Source organism: Cydia amplana, chromosome 21 (genome assembly GCF_948474715.1).
Source record: "Cydia amplana chromosome 21, ilCydAmpl1.1, whole genome shotgun sequence".
In the NCBI taxonomy this organism is placed as follows: domain Eukaryota; kingdom Metazoa; phylum Arthropoda; class Insecta; order Lepidoptera; family Tortricidae; genus Cydia; species Cydia amplana.
Genome location: NC_086089.1, coordinates 11,266,838 through 11,278,434, shown reverse-complemented (window position 1 = coordinate 11,278,434; position 11,597 = coordinate 11,266,838). Strand labels below are relative to the sequence as shown.

The 11,597-nt window shown below is 38.6% G+C and overlaps 1 pseudogene; it reads left to right on the top strand.

Annotated features, from left to right (window-relative positions):
* Nucleotides 1-4,789: 4,789 nt before the first annotated feature.
* Nucleotides 4,790-11,089, top strand: LOC134658232 (uncharacterized; annotated as a pseudogene).
* The last annotated feature ends 508 nt before the right edge of the window (nucleotides 11,090-11,597 follow it).

The following is an 11,597-nucleotide window of genomic DNA, read 5'->3' as shown; positions in this document are numbered from 1 at the left end:
ATGGTTTGGAAGTTTATTATAAAATCTCACACAATTAACCATGAATGATTTTTTAATTTTATAGAGCCGAGTGAAGGGCACTGCGAGCTTATGTTTATTTCTAGTATTAATATTATGAATTTCACATTTTTTTCTAAAATTTACAATATTTTTATGTACATACAGAATATTCTCATAAATGTATTGACAGTGCACTGTCATTATGTCAATCTCCTTAAATTTATCTCTAAGTGAGTCTCTATGGTTCATTTTGTATATTGCTCGAATAGCACTCTTCTGCGGAACAAAAATTGTATTTATCTCTGAAGCACCACCCCACAGTAAAATACCATATGCCATAATGCTATGGAAGTAACTAAAATTACTAATCGAGCTGTTTTCACATCAGTTAACTGACGGATTTTGCTCACTGCAAAAGCTGCACAACTCAGTCTATCCGAAAGAGTAGCAATGTTTACGAATGTTAACTGTTAACGACAGCCAACGTGGCAAGTGTTCCATTCAGCCAAATAAATAAAAGGTTTTTTAGTGAAATATCGTATTTTATAACATATTTTTTTTATTTATATAATAACAAATAAATACTTACTTTATATCGTGTAATCAATACTTTTTGTACGTAATAAATGTCTAATGGCAAAATAAAAAAAATATAAAGTTTTTTAACATCCAAACTCTTTGGTGTGGACGTATCGAAAACGGTCAGAATTAAATTTAAAAAATCTGGAAAAGTAAAAAGCACTAGTTCGCAAAAAACAACTTTGCGAACGCTAAACAGCTACGTAAAGTAGCACTTTTTGAGAAACTGTATTAAAATAGTTATTTTCGATACAAGTGCGAAAAAGAGGAAATTCGAAACGAGTGGCGATAAATTAAAACACGACCGAAGGGAGTGCAAGTGTTTTAAATCGACACGAGTTGCGAATTACCTATTCGCACGTGTATCGAACAACGTTTTACAGTACATATGGCACTTTAAAGTTTCGACATACGCACGAAAAGTGCTATTTTACGCACTAGTGCGGAAAAGTAGCCCTTATAGAATATGTACTGTAAATAATATTTGTTTCAGATGAAGAGTTCATAATCAAGCGAGAAACGGTGGACGAAGAAGAGATGTCATGTAAGTACCAGGCTATCGGTAGATTTTTTTTTTTTGTTGTCGATGTGGGAATGCTGTTACGCATCGTCCCCCTGGCCCCGACGTGGGCCCATAATGGGGGGTATGTGGGACTCTCACCTCCCAGCTCTTTTCAGTTATGAAAAGAGGGGAGGAGCCTACCCACTAAACCCACACCGGCGTTTCCCACAATATGCCGTTTGGGGAGGCGTCCTGGGATCGCGAACATTCTACCAGGACGCCCCCCGATGCTATCGGTAGATTGTGATAAGACGGAAATGTTTGCTATTTTGGTTGTTTTTCTAATGCCTGTTAGTCTGCATCGATCTCTTAGCTTTATTCCCAGCATGCTCCTCTCCATACTGGCCATGTCCATACTTACATACTGTATAAGTTGTATAATATTAATAATCCGCTACAATATATGGCCGTTTACTTTGTATTACTATGTGACAGCGCTAACGCTGAGGATGGTAAATGTGAGTAAACGTCTGGGCTGATATTGATGACTCTCTTCAGGCGATTTGCCTTTATTGTCCGAGTGGCACTCTTTAGTGATATGGCGGAAATCTGATGAAACGTCGATTATCTATGCGAAAATCACTACACCTTATAAAACAAAGCCCCCCACCGCGTCTGTCAGTTTGTGTGTATGTATGTTCGCGATAAACTCGAAAACTTCTGAACGGATTTTCATGCAGTTTTCACCTATCAATAGAGTGATTCTTGAGGAAGGTTTAGGTGTATAATTTGTTAAGGTTTTGTGCAACCCGTGCGAAGCCGGGGTGAGTCAATAGTATGCTATAGAGTTCGATTAAATTGTTTAGTTAATTTGTTTCAGTGTTTTCGGACGGCAGCGCCGCCTGCGCCAGGGAACAGCTCGCGATGACGTGTTCCGTGGTGCTCGAGCGCCTTCGCGGCGACGCGATTGTTCACAGTGGAGACAAGACATACGACTGCGAACACTGCGGCGAAAATTTCAGAAATAAGTCGATTTTAATCAAACACATAGAAAACACACACTTGTCGTCCGGACCAACACCATTTGCTTGTGATTTTTGTAGTTCTACTTTTCAAACTAAATTGCTTGTAATCGAACACGAGAAAAGCGAACACGGTGTTACAAATTTCATGTGTGCTGAATGTGAGTATACAACAAGTTTCAAGAAAAGTTTGGAGACTCATTTAAAGAGTCACTCTTTGGAGAATAATTTTAATTCAAATCACTGTAGTTACACGAGTTCGTGTAAAAGTGGTTTACACAAACACCAAACAATACACATGACTGGAAAACCTTTTAAGTGTAGCGACTGCGATTTCAAATGCAATCAGAAATCAAAATTACGAAGACACAGGAAGATACACACTGGCGAGAAGCCTTTTACATGTAGCTACTGTGGTAAAATATTCTGTGAGATATCAGATTTAAAAAGACACCAGATGATACACACTGGGGCAAAGCCATATAAATGTAGCAATTGCGAATACAAGTGTAATCGGAAAAGTAACTTGCTATTACACCAGAGGATACACACCGGCGAAAAGCCGTTCAAATGTAGTCATTGCGACTACAAGTGCAGTGATAGGTCAGTCTTACGCAGACACGAAAGGACACATACTGGCGAGAAGCCTTTTCAGTGTAGCCACTGTGATTACAAATGCAGTCGGAGATCAAGCTTACAACAACACCTGATGACACATACTGGGGCGAAGCCCTTTAAATGTAGTCATTGCGACTACAAGTGCAGTGATAGGTCAGGCTTACGCAGACACGAAAGGATACATACTGGCGAGAAGCCTTTTCAGTGTAGCCACTGTGATTACAAATGCAGTTACAGATCAAGCTTACAACAACACCTGATGACACATACTGGGGCGAAGCCCTTTAAATGTAGTAATTGCGACTACAAGTGCAGTGGTAGGTCAGGCTTACGCAGACACGAAAGGACACATACTGGCGAGAAGCCTTTTCAGTGTAGCCACTGTGATTACAAATGCAGTTACAGATCAAGCTTACAACAACACCTGATGACACATACTGGGGCGAAGCCCTTTAAATGTAGTCATTGCGACTACAAGTGCAGTGGTAGGTCAGGCTTACGCAGACACGAAAGGATACATACTGGCGAGAAGCCTTTTCAGTGTAGCCACTGTGATTACAAATGCGGTCACAGATCAAGCTTACAACAACACCTGATGACACATACTGGGGCGAAGCCACTTAAATGTAGTCATTGCGACTACAAGTTCAATCGGAGTACAACTTTACGTATACACGAAAGGACACATACTGGCGAGAAGCCTTTTCAGTGTGGCCACTGTGATTACAAAACCAGTCTGAATTCACATTTAAAAATGGGTAAATAGGTTCAATGTTATGTTACATAAACAATTAGCGAAATTCTCCCATGTATGGCTCGAAACTCCTAATAGTGTCTATTTTGGGGTAAGGGACTATGATGCAAAAGGATATAAACTAAATTATAGAGGAAAATATAAATTAGCTCAAAACATAAATAATGTTCTTATTAATGTTAACAAAACATTCTATAATCAGTTAAATTTTTTATGTGAAGCAGACCATCCTCCCAACTATCAGTTAATAGTCCAGTAAAAAATTTAAAAAATGATCTTATTGTATACAATTTATATGTATTTTAATAAATAAGTCTAATTTGTTAAGTGTGCACATAGAAGAGCTAATGGATAAGGACACTCAGGTTGATGTTATATGTGTCACGGAACACAACATGCAACAAGGTGATGAAACTCATTTGGCTATTCCTAATTTTAAGCTAGCAGCGTTTTATTTGAGAAATAACAGAAACGGTGGATCCTGCATTCTAGTTAGAAATATTCATAAATACCAAATGTTAAATGAATTGAATAATATTTCAATATCAAACGTAATGGAGTGCGCAGGAGTGGAATTAATTGACCACAAATTAATTATCATTAGTATATATAGGGTTCCAAGAATCAATAGTCACACTCTCGACATATTTTTTAATAAATTGGATATGATATTGAATAAAATGTGCTTTAGAGGAAAGAAAATCGTACTATGTGGTGATTTTAATATTGATGTCCTCAAAAGAACACCGCAATCCATAAAATTTAAAAACTTGTTGTCATCCTATAATTTAAGATTAGCAATATCTGTGCCGACTAGATTATCCAGCAATACTTGTATTGATAATATTATTCACAATGTGCGAGGAAGTGCAGCTGAGGTGATTGACTTTGCCCTCTCGGATCACACAGCTCAACTGTTGAAATGCCCGGTTAAAAAAACATGTATTCTTGCTTATTGGTTTAAGAAGCAGCGTGATTTAAGTCAGGAAAACATTAATAAGTTTAGAAATCGTCTATTAGAGTTAAAATTTAATGATGTTTATTTGGCTACTAATCCTAATGAAGCATACAACTGTTTTGATGATCAATTCAAATTACTTTATAATTTGTGCTTTCCTATTAAAAAAGTTAAAGTTACTTCAACGTCAAAACCTAAATGGAGTACCAAAGGGATAAAGAGTTGTTGTAAGCGTAAACGCCAATTACTTTGGAAATATAGATTATTCATTCCGCGCGCACGCGCTCAGCGAGTGGACGTGTGGTTTTTGTTTATGCTGTCTTAAGTACGAAACGGTAGTTATCTAATAGTAATAACAATGGTGCAGTGCAGAAAGTGCAAACTATTCGTGTCTACGGCAAAGGACGACACAGTTAAGTGTAAATCCTGTGATGCTGTCCTTCACAAAAAGTGCACAAAGAGGGAGATGTGTGAGGAGTGTTTTCGGAAAGAGTCTGGCAGCCCGGCCGGGTCCAGGAGTGACGGAAATAAGGCAAAAATAGAGTTCAAACCGGGAGAAACTTCATTGGAAGCTGTAATTAAGGAAGTAAACAGCAAGCTGGATGCGATATATAACGTTGAAAAAAAGTTAAGACGAATTAAAGGGTACAGTAGATTTCTACTCTGCGCAGTACCAGGCCCTGATAGAACATAAGGAAGCAGCAGAGAAGAAAATGAAAGCGCTGGAACAAAAGAATACCTACCTTGAAAAGTGTAATAAAGCTCTAGAAGAAAGGATCATGGACCTAGAACAGGAAAAAAAGGAGAAAAACGTGGAAATAATAGGGTTAGAAAAAAAAGTGGGTGAAAATACAACAGAAATAGTAAAAGAAGTTGCCAAAAAACTTAATTTAAATCCAGACGACATAAAATACGCAAAGAGGGTCGGCCGAGAAAAGAGTCTATTAATATGGCTATTTTTGACCTTATGCGAGTAATAGTAACAAATGTTGACAAGAGAGTTCCGGTATCAGCACTTTACATGGATATGTCGAAAGCTTTCGATTTTGTAGATCATAGAATATTGCTAGATAAATTATATAAATATGGAGTAAGAGGTAATGTGCATAATTTGATTAAGTCTTACTTGGTTAATCGAAAGCAGTTAACTCAAATAAATAGACTATGCGTTGAGACAAAAACTGAGGTCACTTATTCATCGGAAGTTGGACAAATTCATTATGGCGTACCTCAGGGAAGCGTCTTAGGCCCTTTATTATTTATTATTTATTATCTATATAAATGATTTGCCAAAAGCCATCGAGTATCCAATGGTACTCTTTGCTGATGACAGCACTATAATGTTCACTTGTAAAGATCCAGAAACATATGAAACTGAAATATCCAAGACATTAGAATCAGTAATAAACTGGTTAACTAGCAATCATTTAAAAATCAATCTAGAAAAAACTAAAATAATGACATTTAAACAAAGGCGAAATGATGGATGTAATTTAAATATTTCATATAAGGGGCAACAGATTGAGAAAACAGATGTGACAAAATTTTTAGGAATAAGCTTAGATCATAAATTGACATGGAGAAATCAAATAGACATTATATGTAAGAAACTGCATCAATTTTCATACGTTTTATATAATTAAAGAAAGATTGTTAGTGAACCAGTTTTAACGGCATATCAAGCCTATGTAACATCAACACTAAGGTATGGCATTATATTTTGGGCAAACTCAGTTGACAGAGAAGTAGCGTTTAAAGCGCAAAAAAGATGCATTAGATCGTTGTGTATAACAATCTATTTTTAACGTTTATTCTCACAGCAATTATCCTGTCCCTTGCTACGCCAGTCTCAATGCTGTTAAGGGCTTCTGCAGCTCCCTTTAACGCTTCTGCTAGCCTATCTAGGCGCAATTGTAATGTGGAAAGCAGAAAGTCCATTTTGTACGCAATGCGAGCTACCGATACACTTTATATGCTTCTATATCTTATGAGTATCTTGCATTTTGTTTGATGCTAATCTGCAATGAAAAGCGTTCACTTGAAGTCGAGTTTAAGTACCATAAAAGTTTGTTAATCTTACATGAAACTGAAATTGCCTTAAATCTATTACTTACAAAAGTTTATTTAGCAGTCTACTTCCACACTTTGGCACTCCTTAATTAAGTAATTGCTCACTTTTATTAGTTTTTTCACTTCTAAAACAAACTTTTCTCACAACACACGAAAGAAAAACGGGTAAGTTCGCAAAAGTAAAAACCATAGACTTAAGTAGACTAAACTTCATTCTTAATCTTCTTCTATCTATCTGTAGGGACATGGTTGTGCTCACATTACCCCGTACATTATCTGTGATCACTGCTATTATTAATAGGTCAATTCTTACCGGTGAGGTGCCAGCTATCTGGAAATCTGCTTTGGTTACTCCATTGCCTAAGGTGGATAATGCATACGAACTTAAAGACCTTAGGCCAATAAGCATATTACCATTCTTATCTAAGATACTAGAAAAAGCTGTTTACGATCAATTATACCAGTATGTAGAGGACACAAATATCCTACCTCAAATGCAATCAGGCTTTCGTAAGGGAATGGGTACCATAACTGCTCTAATTGATGTCGTTGATAATGTTCTTTCTGAACAGGATTCAGGTAAGGGTACCTGTTTGGTACTTTTAGATTTTTCGCGCGCTTTTGACTGCATAAATATTGCCTTGCTACTCTCAAAACTGAGTTACTATGGAGTAGACTTAAAGTCATTAGCTTGGTTTAGTAGTTATCTTGGCGAGCGAACGCAGTCTGTCAAACTGTCAAACGAAAATGGTATTCCTTCGGTTTCTGACGCCAGATCTTTAACCCGGGGAGTCCCCCAGGGCTCTATACTTGGTCCACTGTTATTTATTATTTACTGTGCAGATATAATAAAAAGTATTAATTTCTGCAAATACCACCTATATGCTGATGACGTACAACTGTACTTTTCAACCCGTCCTAGTGACCTAGCCGAATCAATTGACAAAATAAATGCGGATCTGGAAAGTATATCTACTTGGGCTGATAAAAATGGATTATTACTGAACCCTCTCAAATCAAAGTTCATAGTATTAGGTTCCAAATCACAAAGATCAAAAATTTTGGATCTTGATCCAAAGATAAAAATAGGAGGTTCATTAATAGAACGAGTGGAGGAGGCTAGGAACTTAGGTCTCGTGATCGACAGCCAGTTGCGGTTCGAAAAACATGTGAGAGAGTTGGTCAAGTCGTGCTTTTTTCGCCTGAAAGTCTTATACCAAATTCGAAACCTCTTAAGTGAGGAAGTACGTAAGACTCTATGCGAATCACTAGTTCTCTCCAAACTAAATTACGGGGACATAGTGTATGGGCCACGTCTACAAGACAAAACTCGTCGTCTTATACAGCGAGTTCAGAATGCCTGTTACCGTTTTTGTTATTCAGTCCCGCCTAGGAGTCACATTACACCGCATCTAAATAAGGCTTCAATACTTAATATGACATCTCGCAGACACCTACACCTTGCAAGTCTTTTGTTTAGTGTCCTGAACGACAAAAAACCGGAATATTTATATTCGAAAATACACGTTTCTTCATTCCACAGACGACATGGTACTAGATCCACCAGGCGTTGTCTTTTAGAAACACACCCACACAAAACTGTCGCTTTTACAGGCTGTTTCCGGTATCTCGCAACCAAGTGCTGGAATAATATCCCTCCACCATTAAGATGTCTTAAAACAAAACAATCGTTTAAGTTTCATTTTAAAATATACCTTTTAAATAAACAAAATATAGGAATTCCGCACGGGTATTTGGTTGCAGATTACCGGATCTAGTCTGTACCTATGTGTACAATACTTTATGTTATTGTAGGCCGTTTTCTATCCCCCATCCATATCATACTACATATACACTAACAGGCACCACACTTTTACACAATCCGTAGCTAATTTATTATTTAATAGGCAAGTTTCTAAATATTTTTGTATTTTTGTATTATTAATTTTTACTCGATAATCTGTCCGTGATCTGGGTTCTAGCAGAATTATCAGTGCTTCACCCGAAAGAGTGGAGCGTATTACTGAGCCAGAACCCTTTTGTTTTGCTGCAACGCACACAGCACATTTATTGATACATCTTGTTCCTGATTTTAGTTTTAGTTTGATATTGTTATATATTGTTTCTGTTTTTTCTGTCAATGTGTGTATTGTGGCAAGCTAATAAATGGTTTATCTATCTATCTATCTATCTATCTATCTTAAACCTCCTCTACACGACCAGACCGATCGATCTATCATACCGAACCGTTCCGTACCAAACATAATAAATAATCCGTGACGTAAATAATGTCCGTAGGGAAAATAAAACAACAAGGAAATGTTTCAATATATCTTTTTTTGTTATAAACTAACGAGGAAACGCAAAATGTGAAATTTAGTAAATAAATTTGACCATGAATATGACCGAACGTAAAAAGTGGCGTGTTTCTGAACGTGTTCAGAAACTAAATTAATGCTGATCTATGGAAAAGAAAAAAAAACAAGGAATCGTCTATCGGCCGGTTCACCGTGTAATAAAATTCTACAATCAATTCGTACTGAGCTCGAGACGTGCACATTCTCCTCATGGCTGGGCAATACCACTGTCCATGTGTACGCACCACAATGGGTCATAACTATCCCATGTGTACGCACTACCATGGGCATACCCAAACCAAAAAAAAGTCGAGTTGAATAAAGAACTATTTCGACATTAAGTACAACTCTTTTCTCATTCTAAACACGTGAACCGCAACCGACATATTTTTAAGCACTCTCCACCAAAACATGTAGCGGAGTTTTACCTTTAGGGGGATGTAATGATGACCTCGCTACATGGATCTCTAAATATATTAAGCACAGTATAAAATAGCTACTGCAATGACCATGAATCAACACTCGATGGGCGCACAATTCCATCTCCTCTCAATCTCATATCTCTTGTTATGAATGTAACCTCAACTCTCTCAGGGAAAATTAGAAGGGCCCCAAGACCCGTGGCTTATATCGGTGAATGCACGGCACAACTGAATCTCCACAACACAGGAGAACTCATCGTGCATCCCGCAACTCATATACTCATGATATACTCTCATAATCTCATATATCTCTCAACTCATAATATGCGATGAGTTCCGAGGTGGGAACCATATGGTCCCCGACGAGCCTCCACAACAACCCCTACAGCTCATCCATCAGCCTCCATAATGAAACCTCCAGTAACTCAAACCGATAAACTCTAGCCACCTCACTTGTTACATTCAAACTAGAGCTACACACAAAGAATATCAGACAATTCTTCAACTCAGCTCTATCTCAAGATCGTCGCTAATTCAAGGTCACTGCAATATCCATATATATCAAAATATAGATATAATTAGCTTACCAAGAGTCTCCTGTACGTGATGCACGCGCCACGGCGTCACACCACCTCTTACGTACCAGAAATTCAGACGACCTCTCTCAACTTGTCTCAACTCGGTTCCCGCCATCTTCTCCGCTGTCACCCATGACACTAGCCGACCTCGATCGCCAGTGTTACCAGTGAAAGTACGCTAAGAGTGACAGATAGGATACATACCACAATAACAGACTTCGCGATCTCCGCGACAACAGCTTTTTCAACGCGCGTTAAAAAAGAGCTTGAATCTCTTCGTACTCTAAATTCGATTTAACGACCAAGGCTTAAAGTCGAAAATCCAACAACGCTTGATAAAAAGCGCCACCGCTGTCGTGTGAATAAATACACATATATCCATTTGTGTCATTCAAACGCTTTTTTAACGCGCGTTGAAAAAGCTGCCGTGCGAATGGGGGCTAACGTAACACGTACAGTGGGCTAAGAAAGTGGTCTACCATTTCTGCGATATCTAACGATCGCTAAGGTTGACTTTTCTAACGGAGTTTATTAAAGTAAATCGACCTTGTTGTCTCATGACGTTCAAACGAACCTCAACCGTAGGGTGATGGTAGACCACTTTCTTGGCCCACTGTACCCTTCTTCACTAGGGCCACAGATTTGAAATCCGTAACTTTATCCATATAAGACAAATAGCCACAATTTTACTGAATACCATAACTTTCTTCTTGAAATTGAAGTCAAGAGAAAGTACAAGATGTAATTAATATAGATGTGAAAGTTAACAAAAATTAAATGATAATTAACTAACGGTGATAATTTGAATCACAAGTTTTCATTTAATTGTTACTTTCTGTACATTCTCTTCCACTTCGGCTATGAATTTGCTTTTCACATCTCGCAGCCGGATGGTTTCTCTCCACTGTGAACATTACTCGTCGCAACGGCGATCGATCGTAGTCAAATTAATTCAAATTTTTCATTAGTTCCGGCACCACTACCCTCTCTACACGGGCCCATCTTAGTCGGCCAGTATGATAGCCCATCGTGTAGAGGACCGATAAACCATAGACTATAAATCACATGAATGTGGTCTCAGGTCGCGCTTCGGTCTTTACTCCGTGGACTTCAGTTCGCCGCGCCGGCCCCGCGCCGCGCGCGCCTCCGCGCGGTACTACGCGAGCGTGGCCCGCGCGCGCGCGCTGCTCGCCGCACGTGTTGCCGGCACACACAACACCACGGCGTAGACACACACAACACCACGGCGTAGACACACACAACACCACGGCGTAGACACACACAACACCAAGGCGTAGACACACACAACACCAAGGCGTAGACACACACAACACCACGGCGTAGACACACACAACACAACGGCGTAGATACACACAACACCACGACGTAGTACGTGGAAAGAGCTCATGCTATGTTACATAATCTCGGTTAATATTTAATAATAAATCTATTAAGTAGAAAGCACTTTTGTTTTATTACCTAGAAACGCAGGTACCTAACTTATTTATTTAATCGTATGGCATGCATGATTTTGATTAGGCCATCAGAGCACAGTTTTCAGGTTGTTAAGTTAGGTAACTACGTCGGGTGTCAGAGCATCCAGTACCACTACCAACAGTTTGGCACTGATATAAACGTCATCGAGAACGTAATTTACTTTCTATGCATCTCGCTCATACTCGCAAATGAGTGCAAGCGAGATGTATAGAAAGTAAATTACGTTCTCGAAAGCGTTTA